This window comes from Catharus ustulatus, chromosome 8 (genome assembly GCF_009819885.2).
Source record: "Catharus ustulatus isolate bCatUst1 chromosome 8, bCatUst1.pri.v2, whole genome shotgun sequence".
Taxonomy (NCBI): domain Eukaryota; kingdom Metazoa; phylum Chordata; class Aves; order Passeriformes; family Turdidae; genus Catharus; species Catharus ustulatus.
In genome coordinates this window covers 28,734,678-28,754,297 of record NC_046228.1, presented here as the reverse complement: position 1 = coordinate 28,754,297, position 19,620 = coordinate 28,734,678, and the positions used below count along the sequence as shown (strand labels likewise).

General features: G+C 41.2%; 1 long non-coding RNA gene across 2 annotated transcripts in view; it reads left to right on the top strand.

The window, feature by feature from the left end:
* Nucleotides 1–1,105: 1,105 nt before the first annotated feature.
* LOC116999589 overlaps nucleotides 1,106–19,620 on the top strand; it is a 38,391-nt gene continuing 19,876 nt past the window's right edge. Inside the window, exons 1-4 of one of the 2 annotated variants that reach the window (XR_004418585.1) lie at nucleotides 1,106–1,184; nucleotides 4,406–4,483; nucleotides 6,326–6,563; nucleotides 15,488–15,608. This is a non-coding gene — a long non-coding RNA (uncharacterized LOC116999589). The remainder of the gene's footprint in view (nucleotides 1,185–4,405; nucleotides 4,484–6,325; nucleotides 6,564–15,487; nucleotides 15,609–19,620) is intronic. The other variant, XR_004418586.1, reaches the window with a different exon arrangement.

Sequence of the window (19,620 nt, the reverse complement as noted above, 5' to 3'; positions counted from 1 at the left end):
ACAAGGAGTCTGGCTTCCTTTTAGAAGAGCAGCAAGATAAAGAGGCTGGATACAAAGTGGTTTTTGCGTATCTTTATCGTGATCTTCTTAGCAGCTCCATCCTGAGTGCTGCCACCCACTCCTATTGGCCACAAACGCTGTTGCAGGTGGCTCTGGACCAGATGTAGAAACCATTTGAAAACAAGTCACCTTTCTGATAGTGTCTCTTCTCACAGTTTCCTTGAATGAGCTCAGACTGTTGTATCTTTTAATTTCAGGGAACAGTGTAAGGTGGGGTCTGTACCCATGTGAGGGAGTGTTTTGAAAGTCAAAAAGCAGAGAGAGAAGCCACAGTCTGTGCCTGTCTCTGCTTGGGCGAGCAGAGCCTGCTGTCACCAGCATTTCTGACCTGAATGCAAATTGAAGATTCAGTTCCTGTGAATAGTCTCTACTTGAGCTTATTATTCACTGTTCATTTGCCCGATTCCTGCCAGCAGTCACATTCTCTGGTGTGTTCAGCTGGAGAGAACACGCACTGGGTGTAAGTACTGCTGATGTGAATTCACTAAGGGGTTCAAGTGACTGTTTCTGTTAGTTTTGTGGCATTCCCTCAGTTCTCTTTGTTGCCGTGCAGTCAGTTCTCAGCCATTGTTCTCTGGAGATACATGCCAAGGCTAAAAACATTGTAATTTAATGCAAAGGAAGAATAGCAATAAGTACCTATCATGAGTCAAAGCACTCATTGCTCAGCTGGTGACTGATAAGATTTTAAATCTTGCCTTTCCCAGCTCCTCGTTTAGTCTGAGCTGTAAGACCCTTGTTTATTCTGCACACATTCCATGAAAGCTCTTGCTCCTTTCACCCCATTTTTACCCACTGTCTGCTCAGAAGTCTGATGTTGTTCTTCAGTTTGTGTTTTCTCTCCCTCAAAGTAAACCAGTAAGGGAAGTGGGGTTCTTCCACTGCCTGTCCCCCTGCCTAGTGCCAATATCAGACAAACTGTTTGCTTCCAGTTGTACCTGGCAGGATGCAAGCAGTGACCATGAACTTGTAAAATGGGGACCTAAATGCCTTTTTTAAGTAACTAGTACCATTACCTTATTACTTTCATTTCTTATTCATTTAGTTTTGGATTTGGAAGACTGTGCTCTTCTGCTGTTTTCCATGCAAGAAACCAATTGCTCTCATCCCTCTGCCCTGACACTGTGAGTAGAGAAACCTGTATTTTTGTTTTATGGTTGAGGTATTTGGCAGGTTCCCTAGTGCTGTAATGAATTGGAGTCATTGCAAGGTTGTTTCTCTTTGGTATTTCTGGACCTTGAGAGAATGAAGCCACCTGGTTTAGATGCTTTTTTAGCCTGTTTCTCAGCTGACACTTTTCTCTCCAATCCAGGGAACAGACAGTTCTGCCATTGCCTGAACTATCTGTCTTTGACTTCTGACAGCAGCAGCATTCTGGGTCAGTTCTCCTGGGATACCATATTTCCACAGCACTGATTTCCTTCTGGTCACTGGGAGTTCTTCAGCCAAAACAGGACTGGGGACTTTTTTTTAATCTGGTCACATCCATTGAAGTTGTCCCAGATCAAAAGATTTTCTAGCAACAGAGGAGTTTGATGCTGAACATCTCAGGCAGCTGGTGTGGGGATGGGACTGGATAAGGCAATAGCATTGCAGTGGGAATTCCAGTGAGAGTGTGGTGCCACTGGAAAATGCCAGGCCAGTCAGTAAAATGTGGCATGGCAAATGTTTTACTTTAGAAATACACTTCCCCTCTCAGAACAAGTGCTTTTCATTGTGGAGTTACTCCTCTCCACAGTGATTAATGTGTTGTCATTATCTGCAACTTTTTAAAATTAATTGTAGGATATTCAGGCTGACACCAAGCTGTTGAAAGCCAACTGTAAGTAGGGCTGGGGCCTGTGCTGGTTGTATTGCTGCTTTCCCTGTGCACATGTCATCCTTGACAGCATACAGCAAAGACACAGATCCCTAAACTGGTCTTTTCCAGCTTATATGCTGAGATGGAATCAAGTTGTTCTTCCCTTCCAGAAACACAGACATGCCATGGATAAGTCCAGAAAATTAGATCAGAGTCTGACTGCATTCTTGATAGTTCTGAAATAAGCCCATTTGTGCTTTTGCCATTTAATCTGCAACTAGAAAATGAATTTGAAGGATTAGTGCCTGTAATCATGCTTTTAATTGTGGATAATGCATTCTGTGTTACGGCACAGAGTTAGGAAGAGTAGCTCTTCTCTGGGAAATCCTCTGTCAAACAGGATCATGGTGAACAATACTGAATTCTCCTGCAAGGGCTGCAGCAGATGTGGCCATCTGCAGAGGAATCACTGCACTGCACTGCTGGACTGAGGCAGCTTCTGTGAGCTGCAGGAGCTTCATTTCCACAGAACCCAGGAGGTTTCTCTGGATCTCAGGTGGCTGTGGTGTTGCTCCACAGCAATGAGCATTGTGAAGAGGCTGAGCAGGAGCTGCTGCTGCCTGGAGAGAGTGGGTGTGGGGCAATGCACCTGCAGTGGTCCCCACATCAGAGCACACCCAGCCCCTGGGAGCCTGGCAGTGCTGACTGCAGCTCATGGGAGCAGACAGGGGAATCCCAAGGGCTCCTTGTCTGCCCTCACAGGCTCCTGAAACCTCTTACAGCTCTGGGGGTTGATTCCACTGTTGCTGTAACCAGAGTTTGAGTTGGGTGCCCCTATGCATTTAGATCTCTGCATGCCTGGCCCTCGTGCCCCACTGAATTCCTCTGTGAACCCTGCTTCACCAGAGCACACTCTCCCCAGCTTTGGGAACCTTTCAGATTTCTCTCTGCATGAAGATCCATTCCTTTGTGGGAAGTGACCTGTGCATGTATTCTGGTCCATCAGGAAGCTCAGACTTCAGGATTTTCTCATTTGCAAGCAGCATCAAGATGTCACTATTGCATACACAAGATGTTTCAAACCTTTCCTGTATATATTTTTTTTTAAAATGGCAGTGCAAGGGCAAAGCAGGAATCTGGAGGAGACCACACAGTTTGCTGGGGCCAGAGATGCAGTGCTTGTGCTACAGCAAACACAGCTGTGAGTCAGGAGTGTTGTCTCTGCCACACCAGGCACCGTGCACCAGCACTTTCCTGCCAAAATCAGCTCCAGAACGGTGTGTAATAACATCTGGGAGAGTGGCAGTGAAGAGGTGCATTCTGCCTTGTGCTCAGTAAACTGAACAAAGCCTGAGTAACTGTGCTTTTGGGAGAGAAAAGTGAATCAATAACTCGATGAGGACTGCCAAGTAATGCTGTTGTCTGCAGTGTCTTTAATGGCTTTGGTCAATAAACTGCAATTATTTTACAAATATGTGTTGTGTTCTCTTCTAAATCTATCTCTCAGCTTCCTATAATGAATTTTTAAAAATGAGAAATATCCTAAGTGCTCGCATTGTATAAAATCTGTACTTAAAATCAATCTATGTGCAACAAAAGGCCTGGGCTTGCTTATCCAAAAAGCACACATGAAGTGCCATGTCTTCCATAGTACATTTTCTCCTTTTTTAAAAAAGAAAGTTCATAATATATAAAAAATTTATAAATTTTCAGAGACACTTCAGAAATATATATTGTTTCTGTCTCTGTTTTCTTTACAGGTTGGAATTTGTCTATGTGTTGCAATGTATTTTGCTTCACAAAATTTAAAAGAAGAAAGTAATCTCCAAACACCTCTACTATATGAATTTCTCTGTCTGAATAATATTTATTTTTGTGTGCTGCAAACTCTAATCTATACCTCCTTTCAATTTAGAGTCATAACAATATAAAGACTCTTTTTGCTATACCTAACATTTAGTTGCTTAAGGGAAATTTGCTTTTCCCTTTAAATATTAAAAAGAAGCAATGGGGACGTAGAAGAAAAGGACACAGTTTATTAAAAATAGAAACTAAGCTCAGCATAGGAGGTGAGGTTTTGCTCTCTAGTCTTCAAAGCATATCAAGATGATAGCTTTCAAATATTTAAAGGTGTGCTACTTACTCAAATGTGCAGGTGTCTGTAAAATAAACAAATATCCTTAGATAGCAGGGTTCACCCTCAGTCCTACCAGAGGATCAGCAAGAGCAAAGGAAAGCAAAAGATTATTTACAACAATAATTGACAATTATTATTTGATAATCAGAACATTTTCAAAGATGCAGAAAGGTGCTAAGGGTTGTTTCAAACTTCCTGGGCACCCAGCTCCTCTGTAGATTGGAATATTTCTCCTGGTTTTTTTTACCATTAGTTAAGTAAATAGTGTACACAAGCCCCTGGCCTTAGTGAAAGAAAATATTCTGATGACAATAATTGAAATATTTTTGCTTTACTTCTGCACAATTTTTTTTATTTCCTAATAAAATGCCACACTCTAGAGTGTTAATGCCATTCTAAATTAACAGTGCTCGTTCCAGGTAACCTCTGTGTTTCACATGCTGCTCAGGCTGTCCCAGGAAGAAGAAATGTGAAGATCTGCTGAGGTAAATAAGAATAAATTTGAGATTATCTACTGTGTATTTTGTATCTATTGTATGTTTTTACATAATATGGGAAAGTAACTTGATACCACTTGATACATCAGGTTTTATTCTGTTTGCAAAAGCAGTTTTGAAAATGCTGTGTGGAATATTTTTATCATGGACCTTTTGCTTCTTTGCTGGGAATAAAAAAAAAAGGGATCTGCCTTCTTTTGCAACTCGAAGGGTATGAAATTTGAGAAATGATGATAGAGTTCAGAGTGCATGTCTGCCTCTCCTGTGCTCACTCACAGGCTTTTCCCTATTCAGTCTCTTTCCCAACATCTGCCCACAGTCCTGTCAGTTCTGTAGTTCTTTGATATCACTACAGATACCCTTTCCCAAAGCTCAGAGGTCAGTGCCAGGAGAGGTGGGAGCACCTTGAGACACTATTTCACTTGGCAGTGGAATGGTAATTTATTTCTGGGACTGCATTTCTGGAATAGGGTGTACAGAAAGGCATTTGCAGGTCTTCTCTCAGAGTATATTAGTGTGTGCAACCTGAAAATATAGCATCAAATTGCATCTTGAGATAGGTAAAGGTGGGAGATTGACTGTCCAGAGGCACAAGGACAAAAAGGATCCCAGATAAAATCATCCTCATTTCCAGAATGCATTATGTCTTTATGAATCAGTAGGATACAGGCACTGCTATTTCAAAACAACAGCTTAGAGGGTTTTTCCTTATACCCTGTTAATCATGTGTTCAAGCTTTGTATTAGCCACCTGAGAGACAGAATTAAAGAAGCTCTTTGAAAAGGAAAGGAATTTTCCTCACGTTTAGTGCTTGTTAATAGCCTCTTCATGGGTTTCCTCTGAGATAATTTAAAGTATGGTTCCATAGGTCCTAGAGGCATAGTAGGACTGTGCTCCAAGAAAAGGAAGGGCTGGATGTTCTCTTTGTGGTCAGTGGGAATTTTGTTAAAGCTGAGGCTTTCCTGGAACAAATGAAGACTATTGAATTTTTGCTGCAGCTCTTAAAACAGTTGGTAAGATTTCAAAGTTGCTTCAGGATGTTCAAAGGGTTCAGTGACTGCAGTATTGGACTTGCAAGCTTTGGAAGGTAGCAAATTGATTCACAGAAGAGAGTGGGAGAGCACAGGACCCAGTGACTGCACTTCCTAGAGCCCAGGCTGTACTTTATTATTTAGAAATTTTCATGATTCATTCATTCTTTTACACCTAGTCTCTCCAAAGTACAGTGGGATAATATTCTTCCCTTTCCAAAAGCTGGAAGGAGAGGCAGTGATGCTTTCACACATGCCAGCGCTGACAGTGAATGGGGAAGGCTTGAAAATGGTAAGAAGAGGCACATGAGAATAGGCTGAACCCTTTCCAGAAGCCTTTTGAAAACAACAATCCTATTTGACTACTTTCAAAACTGGAGGAAACTTTCTCAAGGTTTTCTGGCAATTTTGCAGATGCCCTCAGTATTCACTGGGTACAAATAAAAGACTGAAAGGGGACTTGTGGCTCCCTGGTTTGAGGCTGACTTTTCTCTGGCCTTGGCAGAGCCTAGAGCAGCTGCAGTGCAATCCTTTAGGTGTGGGCCACCAGAGGCCAGCTGGGACCTGCTGTGGCCATGCCCGAATGTGCTCAATGGCCCAATGTACAGTCTCTTTCATAAAGCAAGAAATGTTTTCATGTGGAAAGGAATCATGCTGTCTCTTCTTTACCAGTGAAGTGTTTTATGTGTGTGTGTACCCACAAGAGTGTTTACCTTCCACGTGTTTAAGATGCCCTTTCTGTGTGATGCACGGGCCAGTTGCACCAGTCACTCACTCTGGACCCTCTTTATTCCCTCAGCATCCCTGGCATCATGGTGCCTGCTCCTCCACAGATGATCCTGGGGCACAAAACAAAGAAGGAGCCAATGCAAATGCCATGGCTTTTTCATCATAACAGAAACGTGGAGAGGAGAAACAAAAATCAATGTTGTCAAGTGAGCAGAATCGATGGGGAGAGCAGAGTTGGCATCAGGCTGCTTGGAGAACCCCACCAGCAATATGAAGCTGCTGGTATCCCACAGAACAGCCACAATAAGGTGACTTAAAAACTTGCTAATGAGTCTGGCAGCCCAAAAGGCAGAAACAGTGTGTTGAATTCACTTTTGTGTCAGTTTTATCACACTTTACAAGCCCTGGGAGGCTTTTTAAAGAGAAGATAATGTTTTGGCTCTGTGCAGTATTTGCAGCTGAGGAATAATCAGAACAGAGAAGTATGACTTGCCTTGGTGTCTGTGCCTTGCAAAGGTGCAGGCAGACACTGCAAACACTAATCTTCTTAGTAACTGTGTTTATGTGCTGTTTTCATACTGTGCAAAGGGCACAGCTTTTAAGAGCTGTTCTTTTGAACAGGACAGGAAGGTAATAACCCCTCTGCCTTGTGAGCAGAGACCTGCAAGGAGGGGAGAGGGGTGGGCCACCAGTAGCAGCATTTCAGTGCAAGCATTGTGATGCTGAATTCACAAATTTCTGCTGGGAATTCTTTGGTGTAATTGCAAGGGTTTTGTCATAGAAAAATAGGCCATATGCTTCCTCGTTGTCTGCCTGCATGAATAAAAAAATGACAGTCTTAACAGGAAGAAAAAGGAGGAGATGTAATATTCTAGAAAACATGGCTGGTTTTATTCAGAAGAGAGAAGGTGAGTGAAATTAGGCAAAAGCTTTCTGCCTCACCAGTTTCCTTCTTTTAAGTAAAAATTTATAGACTGCTGACAATTGTTATGCAAAACCAGAATCAATAGCTCATACTAGGGCTGAAATTTCTAAAGACTGCCAGCTTGATTCATTTTTAAGTAATGTATCTGAACTGCTTATGCTGATTCAAGGTCAAAATTTTTGTATTATATGCAGCATATGGTGACAACCTTTGTATTGTTCCTAAAGTTTAGTGTCTTGTCCAAGCACACTGATGGGACAAAATTCCCTACTAGTGGTACTCTTTTATTTTAATTTTTCATCTGCTCATTTAGGTGACAAATGTAGCACCAAAGTGGCTGCTGAGGCAAACTTTGTAGCATAATAATGTTTAAGTCCATAAATCTGTGTTCAAGAAGACTGTGGGCTTAAATAATTTTTTTTCCAAGGATTCCTTTTGACTGGTGAATGGTCAGTTGAAAGGAAAGAAATGCTCTCCCAGAAAGATGACCCTGGGAAAGGTCTTAGCTTTGGACTTGTGCATTCAGAGCTTAAAACCCAAACATGGACATTATGCTTTTGTACCACTTTTTGGATGGCATCTCTTTTCCAGCTGAACAGACCCTTGTGGATGTTGTTGCAATGGGCAGCCTGAAGTGTGAGAGAGAAACATGCAGAATAACTGTGCATCATATTTATCCTACCCTGCCATCAGGTTTGAGCCTCACAATGTGGACATCTGCTTGCAGCGTGTGAACATATGTGCTGGCCATTTAGCTCCAATATACAGTGTTATTGGAAAATATTAATTTGGTGTTGTACATCATATTATTAAGGCCACTTTTGGCTGCAGACACCTTTGATATATCTTCAAATTTAATGAAAAAAGACAAAGGGCAGAAATTGCTCTTCTTGTCAGACTGAAAATTAGTTTGAATAGTGTTAGGTCAAACCAGATCCAAAAATGTCAATAGCTTCTGTTCCCCAAAAACATGGACAGAGTGCTACATCTGGAGATCAAAGCATTGGGGTTATTTTGGATTAACATGAGAAGCAAATTTCACATTCACACTTTGGATATGGAATTTTTTCTCTAGGCTCTTGACGTCTGCCCACATTGCAAGGGCATGGGTTTGTCTGCCCACAGGAGCAGAAACTTTGGTTCATGGCACAGAAATAAGAGTCATCTGAAGGATTTGACCAAATAAATCTGCACAGGCTGCTGACTGCAGAAGAGAGGCTGCTTGTCATCTTGTGCCCCACAGTATATTGGACTTCCATTCTCTTGCCAGCTCTGATTGTGTTTGGCACAATGGCAGTGCTTGGGAGGAAAAGTGCCATTACAGAACTGTGTTTGACTTTCTACCACAGTGAGACACCAAAATTCCTTATGAAATGAGGGGGAATGTTAGCCTGTGTGAGTCTGCCTTACTGAAGGGCACTGTCCATCACTCCTGCATAGTCCTGAACCTGCTTATTCCAGTCCTGAGCTTGCTTATTCCAGTCTTGAGCCTGCTTATTCCAGTCCTGAACCTGTTTATTCCAGTCTTGAACCTGCTTATCCCAGTCCTGAGCCTGCTCATTCCAGTCCTGAGCCTGCTTATTCCAGTCCTGGTGACTTACTGTGGCTTTTCTCTGGATCTGTCCATGCCCTCTTCTGAGTCCACATGTATTTTGCTACTTTCCAGCAGCTATTATTCTATGTGGGACTTTGGTCAGGGGTTCCTGTCCTCTCTGTGTGTTATTAGGTGTGGGGTCAGATATTCCAGGGAAACTCTCAGCTTTTAATTTGCCAGTAACTGAACAGGTCCTCTGCCCAAGTCTTTGATGGTTCTAATTCAAGCATGTGTTTCCAGTTTTTCCTGGAATTTAATGGCCTTTGAGAAGGGGAAATGCAAACTTTGCTTTAGGCACAATGCATGCTTGAAAGTTTTGAAAATAACTTTTCTCTGCCTTTGTGTCTTCACTGTTATATTCCCCTCTGTGGAAAGCTCTGCCTTTCTTTACCAACCCTTAGCTGTAAATTGATACACTTCTCTTTTAGAAAATTTGCTCTGTAGGGATCAGAATATATTAGCTCTGAAAGTTGTTGGAAATGTTTTCCATTATTATGGGAGCTTGTCAAATTCACAGTCCATGTGGAATGCAGATGCAGCAGAAATGTCGACTCTTGTGTTGATGGCAACGCATCCCAATTATCCTGTGCTGGTGCAGGGGAGGGTACTTCTGGTCCTTGGGAAGCACAGTGGCATCATGCCACATGTTATGAGAGCAAGTCCCTTCCCTGATTTCAGATATAAGTGTAGGGGTAAGTGATACATGAAATCTCAGCCTGAAGGAGTCCAGGAGGGAGTGGTGAAAGGAGACTGATGGAATTACAATAGCATATGGAGGCAGAATTACAAGACTGAATTTCAATTTCAGCTACGCCTTTTTAGCCGCTCAGGAGTCAATCAGCCATTTTTCATAAGCTAGGGCTCTGCATGGATTGATTTGTTATTGTTGCAAAGGCTTTTGTGCTGGGCTCAAAACCTTTTAACCCCTGCTGTGGGGTTTGGAACAGACCTCTCCCATCCCAAAAGCTGAGGATGTTCCTACAGCAGAGCTTTGCCAGGGATGGAAAGTCTCCACTGGTCCTCACTGCTCAAAGGCAGGACATGACACTGTCCCTGGCAATTACATCACTGGATGTTTTTCTCTCAGTTATTCCAACTCCTTTCCTTTTTTTTCCCCCCCAAAAATGCAATGCAATTTACAATCTTTAAGGAGACTTTCAGGACTGCATTGCACCTGCCTGTCAATCACAGATCATATCTCCCTGAAATACTTACATTTGGGTGCCAAAAGCCAGAGATTTCAGAAAACATTACTTCATTCTGACAACTGAGTACCCCAGATTTGCAGTGAGTGAGGAGGCAATCCAATATTTTTATTGTAATATTTGAATTTTTTATTAATTTAAAATGATAGTAGCAAATAAGTTTCATGTCAAATGCCTGTTCTGACAGACCTGCAAAGGAAAGATGTCAGGAATACATGTAACTAGAGGATAACTTTCCTAAACTCAGATTTGTCAACAGCAAACCAGAAGGCAGAAACAATGTGAAAATGTCGTTTCCCAGTGGAACCAGCTCCTAATTGACACTTGTAGTCTGCAATGCCTGTTTCTCATTTAACAGCTTTCACAGCAGAGGTACTTAAACTTTACCCCACGTTTTCTTGTTTAGTCTCAATTTCTTACTTTGACACACAGCAGAATCCTAAGGGGAAATGAAACAACAACCCTGCTGCTTGTATTCTGATGAAACCTTTCTGGGAGAACCAATCCAGAAGAAAACTTGATATGATAGACTGCAGCTGGCTGTATGCAAGCTTTACAAAGTAATGTCTTAAAACAGGTTGATTTTTTTTTCCCCTGGAAAAGTCTCCTAGTAGAGCATGCAGTTCATTTTCAGACTGTAATTTTTAAATCTGGTGAAACAGATCCTTGCATGTTTTCAAAAGACATTACTGTTTTCTCTCCCTCCCCATTAAAAAAACTGCAAATGTTGGGTGAGCTGATGGCAATAAATAACACTGTATTTTTTGTGAGTATTTTAAACCTTCAGATAATAAAAAGGAGGATGGTGGTGCTTTTTAAAAGGAAGGAAAAGATTTTGAAGAAGATGGTTAAGGGAAGTGGTTTTGTGGAGGGGAAAGGCTCCTCAGAGCAGGTACATTTCTCTAGCTTTTATTTCTGGGAAAGGTGAGATTTTAGGTTTGTCCTCAGGAAATCCCTGCTGGCTCATAGAGATGGCTCTCTGCTGGGCTGGCTGTCTTGGCTTCCAGTTTGTTATCTGGCTTCTGTGGTTCAATTCTGGGATTATGGCAGTCAGGGGAAGAGCCTGGAGGCAACTGTTTGCCACAATTACACAGAACACCTGTCCTGACAGGAAAAAAGCTCACCTCAGACCTGGGATGACATTGCTCAGGTCAGAGCAGATTCCCTATTCAAGGGACTCTTCAGATAGTCATGACTTCCCAGGCTCCTTAGGGTTTTCCTGGGATACTCTACGTTTATTCTTCTTGTAGGGAGCACACAATCCCAGGCAGCTGACTGGGGCTACCCTGGACTATTTGCTTGGCAAAAGATTGAGCTCAATACTGCGACACCCAAACGTGTTTACAAGTCTGGAGCTTTGATTTCTAGCCCTTAATTTAAAAAAAAATTGCATGAATGACTTAACATGAATCAGCTCTTGATGACGACTTGTTCTTGGTGATGAATGTAATTATTTTCCTTTCTTCTGCTCTTCACCTGGCCACGGTAGGGTTTCAAATTATTAATATTTGATGACCATTTTTTCTCCACTTTCCTGCTCTGTCCTTCATCATACTGCTTTCTCCCTTTGACTGAAGGTGCTGTAGAGGGTTATCTGGTTTTTATACTGCCGTGCAGCACTCTGCTGCCTCATATGTTTGTTTGTTCATCATTAAACTATTCATGTCTTTCATGTGGGCTATTTCTCTGTGCTTTTCAACTCCCGTTTTTTAAATAAACAAGACAGCAGAGTCAGTGCTAGCTTTTTCCTGCTTACAGATTCAAAGAGTGAGGATTCAATTGGCCACCTAATATGCAAAGTTACTTGCAGGTCTTTTCATGTAAATATGCAGGTCTTAAATCCACATGCCATAGAAGAACTTAAAGAAGTTTATTACTAACAATATAGAATATAGGTAGTGCCAGTTTGTTTAGATGAATGCCAGATCAAACCAGGAAAATATCTCCAAACTCATCTTCCACTCTGAAGTAATTTTGTATGTGACTGCTTTGTTTTTTCTGTTTACAGAAATATCTTTCATCTTTTTATTCCTTTCACTGAAAGACATTTCACTTGTTTGAAGGTCCTTGATCACCACATTCAAGCTGGATGGCAGTGACAACTTCTGTGCACAGGATCCTTGTCATGTCCTTGTGTGCTTGCTTTGAGGCTCACCTAATTTAAGGTGAAAAAGAGTTTTGGGCTGTACCACATTGTGTCTAAACTTGCAGAGCTTGTGTTATGTGCATTCCTGGAAGCTGGAAGGCAGCAGTGGATAGGATACACATGGAGTGAGGGTATCTTGGCACAAGCTAAACCCACTCAGCTACCAAAGGAGAAGTCTCCCCTTTTTCTGTTGGCTTTTAGCCCGTGTTTCAAATTCTCCCAGCCATCAGTGCCTGCCCTCGCACATCAGGCTGAAAGACAATCTGTTTCTTTGAAGTTTAGCAGTTTCATCCAGGTCTTAGATTACATTATCTGATGTAAATTTTCACGTTGATTGTGATGCTCCCTTTCAAGGACTGACCTCAAATGCTGAAGTGGCATGTGCAGCAGGGGCTGGCCTGTGTTTCAGTAAGGCCCCAGCCCTAGAAAAGCTGAGGTGTGTGTTCAACCACCCCTGACTTTGGCAGGACTCCCAAGATTCAGGCAGAAGGGCAGAGTGTGTACAATCAGTGCCTAAAATTTCAGTTGGGGTTTGTCAGAGTGTTTAGCTCAATTGCCTCATATTACACAAATTTAAAAAAAACAACCAGTGCTTCCTTCTGCTTTGGTAAGAGGAAAAGAAGTTCTGCAGTGCCTCCTTTCATGGGGGAACATCTCGGTCCTTTTACAGCCACAGCTACCTTTGGAAGGGAGTCCCAGCAACAGGCCAGCCTTTCAGCAAATGCATTTTCTGTTAGTTTGAAAGGAGCACACCAGTAATTCACTTCCCTTTTATCAGCGCTTTTTGTTTGTTTTATTTCCCTTGTAAAGTTTGGCACGTTTTCCATCCACACATCTTACACTTAGTTATTTCTCTTAAGAGCTGCCTTGTTTCACCTTTCAAATAGGGACTCTTGGTTTTGCATGAAATCTGGTCTGTAGGTGGCCACAATTGGAGCTGTTAAGAATTTATCTTAAAAACAAGAAGCTCCCTCCTGCTGTGAAGACAATTTGATAAAATTATACACACAATTAAACATGAATCCTGCCTTAAAAAGGCAGTCCTAGTTTTAAACAGAAGGGAAGCTGGCCTCTATTATCCTGAAACAAGGGGCTATTCCAAGGTTATCTCTTCTGTAGTGTGAAATGTCTTGACTTTCACTGAAACACAGTCAATTGCAGGTGGAATTCCTTTATATTTTATTTTGACAACCATTGAGGGAAAAGGCTCGAGGCTAAAACTGAGATCTGTATCCTGTGCATTTTAGAACTAAAAGCTCAGTGAATACTCTTCAGGGAACTTACCCATGTGTGAGTAACATATGAGCAATTAAAAAATGAAATGACTGGCTTACTTTGGCCTGAGACTAAACAAAGAGTAGCCTAAGCAAGACGCCAATGTCTTAAATTGCCACACAGCTCTTACAGATATTTCTCTGCCAGTGGATGGATAACTATCCTTGCAAAAAATATACAGGATGGCTGTTGCAGATGTAATTGGAAATGTAAAGAAGTAATACTGAAATTTGAAATACTCCTTCTCTCTCTATCTTCAGTACAGATATAACTCAAAATAAGACTTTGATTTGTGGATGTAAATAGAGTGGCTGATATAATTGTTGAAACAACTGACTAACCAAGCAACTCCCTGCCCCAGCTGTGCTGTGAAGGGAGGTTTTATACCCTGTGCTCTTTCAGTTTTCCAGAGTTAAATAACTGCTGGAAAAATGGAGCCAAGAACATTCACATTGTGTATATAAATCAGTGATTTGCATCTGATTTGCCAGGTTCTAATTTACTAATTAGCAAATGCTATTTAAATGTGTCTAAACTTCAATTTCAAATTAGTATGCATGGTAAAAGAAACAAGCTAATTGAAAACAGGCAAATTAAGGTTCACATGAAACCGTATCTATTACTAAAGAATCTGTTCTCTCAGCCATAGAATCCCTTCCCATTTGCCTGAGTACAGAGAGGGGAGTGGCAGTGGTGCTGGAAGTCTCAGCTCCTGCCTACACGGGGCATTTCTGGTCCATGGTATTGGTATGAAATGCACCAGTACAGCTGTGTAATACCCTCTTAGAATCTGGGCTACAACAAACCAGCCTTTGCCCCTGAAGTACGCTTGGAAACACTTTTGGTCGTTTTTATATATTGAGAGAATATAACACCATGCTTAACGTTTTACTTACTCATATTATGAAATGAAGTGCTCAAGTTAATTAGCAAAATGTCATGAATTTTCTGCTTTCGATCACTGGGGAATAGCATTGAGTGTCAAAGAATGTATCAACCTTTATTATCATGCCCAAATGTGATTATGGAGCTGCTGAGATGTACCTTAGAATTCTAATTTCTTTTTCATTCTAAGTTTTCAACAATAACTGCAGGCATGCCATTCTGGCTTGTACATTACATTTACAAATTATCTGTTACAAGAGTTCTACAAATATAAGACCATAATTTAAAGAATAATTTTGATCAGATGTCAAAGACCAAGCCCCAAACTGTCGTTCAAAAATAATGAACAAATTAGTGCAGTTCAGTTCGGTATGAAATCTAAATTAATAGTCAATCAAATCTTGTTAGGCAAGATACAGCAGAAATGTGTATATATTCAGGCTGAAGCCCTGTAATCACCAAGTTCAGGGGAAATTGCAGCCCCTTAGTATATTTAATAAGTTCTTTTCCTCACGAACTGATAATGCCAGCAAAAGTAACCAAAGGAGGTGTTGTGTCCTTGAAAAAAAGAGGATATTGGGTCTTAGCCAAAGCCAGGAAAAAATGTGTTTGCCTAATGAAGGAAAAAAAAAATGAAAGAAAGAAACTGAGTAAAGAAACCACCTTCTCCACTTGCTCTGTGAGTTCACAGCTTTTGTTCACCCTTGTGAAAGAACCAAGAATGAAAACATCCAGCAGCACCAAGAAGAAACAGATACTTAAGGTTTTCTTTGCTTGAAGCTTTGACCAAGAAGATGATGGCAGGAATATCAGCAGCTGAAGACTGCTGCTCAAATTTGTCCCTGCAGTGATGAGAAGGGAATTGCTATTGCAGTCTGAACACATCCCAGGCTAAGCATGGAAAGCTGTATATGTGGGAAGGGAACACCAAGCCATTGGTAAACAGTGGTATAAATTTGATTGATAGATTTATCACTCAAAATGTTCGTGTTCATCTTGTGACACCATACATCAGCACTTTTGGGGGATGTGGAGAAGCTTTCTTGAAGTCTGGAGGGTCTTGATGGCCTCTTGATATTTTCCCCTCTCAGACATCTTGCACACTTCTGCTGCAAAAAGAGAGTTTTGCCACTTTGTCTTTCTTCTTTCAAGGAACAGGTTAAGAACTTCTGGCTAAAAAATCTCTCTGTTTTTAATTTTAGGGCCATCTGTATTTGCCATAGCTTTGTGTGAGTTTGTTGCTCCCTCTGGAAGCAGAAGATCTGAAAGCAAGAATCTCAAGCAATCTCTGTTGAGCACTGGACCCATTTCCTCTTCCAAGCTGTAAGTTCTATAACTGCAAAACTGAGAAGTTTTACAAAGTTGATGTATGGAGAATCTGAGTCTGGGTTTTTGGGGGTTTTTTGGGGGTTTTTTTTTGTTTTTTTTGTTTTTAAAAATGTTTTTATATTAAGGAAAGTAGGAAAACTTTGTTATTTTCATAGCAAAACTAGTGTTTTTTTCCTTACCCATGGGAACAGCATTTTAGTAATGGAGAAAGTATGAAACAAGACTTAAAAAATTTGGTTAATACTGGAAGTTATGAATGTTGGACCCCTGTATTTGATTATAGTTGATTGGAATATGTGTCTCACCACTAGCCCCATTTACAAATTTTGTTTCTGTCACAGGCTTGGTACTTCTGTGCCAAATTGAGATTTTTTTTTTCTGGTGTGGGCTTCACGTGACTTCATCCAGTTCTTTCCACCTCCACAGTCAACTGAACATCCAAGGACTCATACAGGCCAAGAAATATGAGGTTTTCACATGAGATGCCCACATTTTATTGATTTTTGCTTTGCCTCAAGCAAAAAGTAATTGTATTAAGAACTTTTACAAAGCCTGGGTGTTATTTCCATCCTCTGTTGTGTGTGCTGGGGACAAGTCAGAGCAGCTCAATCCCCCTTCTGCAAAAGGGGAACTACCATGGAGTGAAACACATATAGTGAATTTCAATGAAAGAATGACAGGGTCTTTTCCCCTGGGACTGTACCAGAGCAATCAATGAAATACATGCTCACAGGGCCTACAAATACTGCTAAGTTAAAATTAAAAGCACTGCAATCATGGTATTGTGGGACACCAAGAGAAGAAAATTATAGTGCTTCATACAGTGTGACACCAGAATAGATCTCCAGAGAAAATTTGTTCCTTTTTTTTACCTGCTTGTCTTTGTAGCTTTGGTTTGATTTTTGTAACTTGCCCTCTAGTTTTGTAATTATTTTCTTTTTTCCTAGTTTTGACCCTTTAGTTACTGCTGACTACAGCCCTGGTTAAAAGAGGTGTCCTTATGTCTCTTGCAGGACCTGTCCAAGATCCTGTGATCCAGCCTGTATGGCTTCTTGTGGTCCCCAAGGGAAGCCTGCTTAGAACTGACACTGAAGGAAATGTAGTGTCGAGACACCAGTTTAGGAAATTATCCAGAAGGCAATCAGGGGGTCTGTTGCAGAAAAGACTGTTTTCAGGGCTTAGAAAAAAATACCTGCTGCCTGTAAAATCCCAGAAAATAGGTCTTGGAACTCTCCAGCTGCCACTGGGATTTCCATCGATGCACAGAGGCACCTGGATATATATACACACACACACAACATATACACAATTGACATAAATAATTTTCTGTTGCACCAATTTCAGCAAGTGTTAGCAAGACAAACTCACCTTTACCACTTCATCAGGATTTGAGGCCATCAGTCCTTGATTCACAGAACTATTTCTGATTCAGTCCTCTGTTGAACAAAGTTTTCAACATGATTTCTCTCCTGGGCTTTGTAGTCCTTAGAAGGATCACAGCTAAGGAAGTTAAACTTCCAGATGTTTTCCAGTCACAGCCTTCACCTGTCAACAAGATTTACCTCCCTGCAAATGAATTTAGATGTCCTTAGAAAGTGGGAAGTCCTTTGGCACAACCTTGAACTGTCTGGCAGTGCAAGGTTGACTTATGTGGTGGGTGATCTAATCTGTTCAGTGTTCAATCTCAAAATCTGTCAGACCTGTGAATGTTCTGAAGTGTAACTAAACCCAGCAGTGACTTTCAGATCTCTTAGCAACAAAGCAGTTTAGGTTTGAAGGGAAGACAGACTTGAGGACTGCAGTCTGAACCACTGTGACTTACCTGGATGTCTGTCACACATCCATTTTTCTGCTTTGAACAGTGAATTTTGTACACCTGTCCCACAGGTATTCTCCAGCAGCTTGGGTATGCTTCATCTCCTGTCTGCCTTGTAGCCATGCCCACTTTCACTTTCATTAGTCCTGTTCTTCTAACTGAAAATTCAGTCTCTGTGCTCTTGAGATGTCTCCAATAAGTACTCTGGAGCTCCAAGAAACCATAATGTTACTCATTAAAGGACACCACTCATTTTCTCTATGATTGCTGCTAAAGTGGCAATGGATGAATCACCTGCACAGTTTGGGGTAGAATACTTTTTTTTCCTTCATGTAGGTGGTAGAAAGAGAAATGGCAACTTGATTAATATTTTCAACCCTATAGGAATGACATTGAGTGTCTGGGAGGAGTTTCTTACCAGGAATCATTCAGAAAATCTGTTGTAATGGCTCTTTCACGACGAAGAGTATTTCTTGTGTAGGTATGCTTGCAGTACCAAATCAATCACCAGCTGGCATGAGCTGACATGATGATAAAGAATTGAGCACTAAAATATTATAAAACACAGATGTTATGAAGGCAAACCAACAGCCTTGATTCCTATATATATACACATATATATTACATTGCATGGCAAATACAATTCTTTACATCTCTTATTCCCCCTTTGTATTGAAATAAAGAGGGTCCCAGAATATTTTCCCAAAATTGGAATTTGTTTTTTGTTGTGCCAAGTTCAACTGTTAATAATTGGTTTGTTTTAATTGCAAACTGTGGCACAGTGTTCAATAAACCCCTGAGATGAGCTCAGCTGGTCAGAGCATGGTGCTGATAACACCAAGGTCATGTCTGATCCCTGTACAGGCCATTCACTTTAGAGTTGGACTTGGTGATCCTTGTGGGTCCCTTCCAACTCAGAATATTCTGTGAAACTTTGCAGCAGAGAAACAAGGAATAATGATTGAGCCACATGGAATAAATTAGATGTCAGAGGAGCTGCTCTGCTACCAGCAGGTTTCTCTAACATTATCACATCCTTATTCATCAGGTATGCTTCTCACAGGCATAAGCACTACAGATAGAATGATAAAGAACCTTCAGCTGTGCTTCAGGCTTGGAAAACAGTGGTGCTGCTGCAATGATGCTTTTGTTCTGCATGTTTACTGGACAAAATGTACTGTATTTCATATTATTTTTGCAGGATAGTACAGTTATTTTTTTCAAATAGCAGGGAAGTTATCAAAAGGAAGTGGTGCTCGCTCAGATGTAAGCTGCATAATGAAACCTAGGGGTTCTTTTAATGACATGCCTATTTTCAAGATGCTTCTTGCTGTTCCTGTGATCTTATTTGAATAACCTCACAAGGTATTGGAGGGAAAGGTTTTTTCATTCTTCCATCTCCACTACCTTTTCTGACACACACAAACTATGAACTGTGGTATTGAAGTGTAGGGAACTTTTTAGGTTATATAGAGGACAGAAGAGAGTCCACACTTCCTCTGTAAATAGAGGTCTTGGAAAGCAGTACAAAAAGCAAGTTTACAATCCAAATGAGCTCCTGGTCTGTCTTTTTAGCAAGGAACAGCTGCCTGATCCAGCAGTCTCTGCTCTCCAGGACAGTTCTGTAATCACTTCATGGTTAAACCTACCTTACCAGGGAGGCAACAAAACACTTCTCTTCCAGAAGCATTGGCCATTGTGTGCAGCTGGAGGTGAAATGTAGTTCACTGCTCTGGCCACTCCAGGTGAGTGCAAAAGGTGCTCTGGCTGATGACAACAAGAACCTGTGCAGTTTCTTCTCCTCTTTTCAAGAGTTGTTTCAGTTTTAACTGCTTTTATATTTGAGCTGTAAACTCCAAATCACATGTTTCTTTTTTTTCTGGCCTAGGACTCATGGAAGATGTTTTACCCTACCTGTGTTAGTGTCCCTGACATTACCAAGAATATTCTGGAAGTGGTTGTCTTGGGTTATAGGATGTGATCAAAAGTATCTATTCTATCACCATCTGTTGAGGGTGGGGGCAGTGATCCTTATCTCTGCGGGAGATATTCTGCTAATGGGCCATCCATTGAAACCAGGCAGGGCATTGTTCTTTATCTTTTCACAACCCATCCTTCCTCCAGCGAGTCATTTTCTGCTAATGGCCATTGAGTCCCACTGTGGGACTGATAAAATTACTGCATCCCATT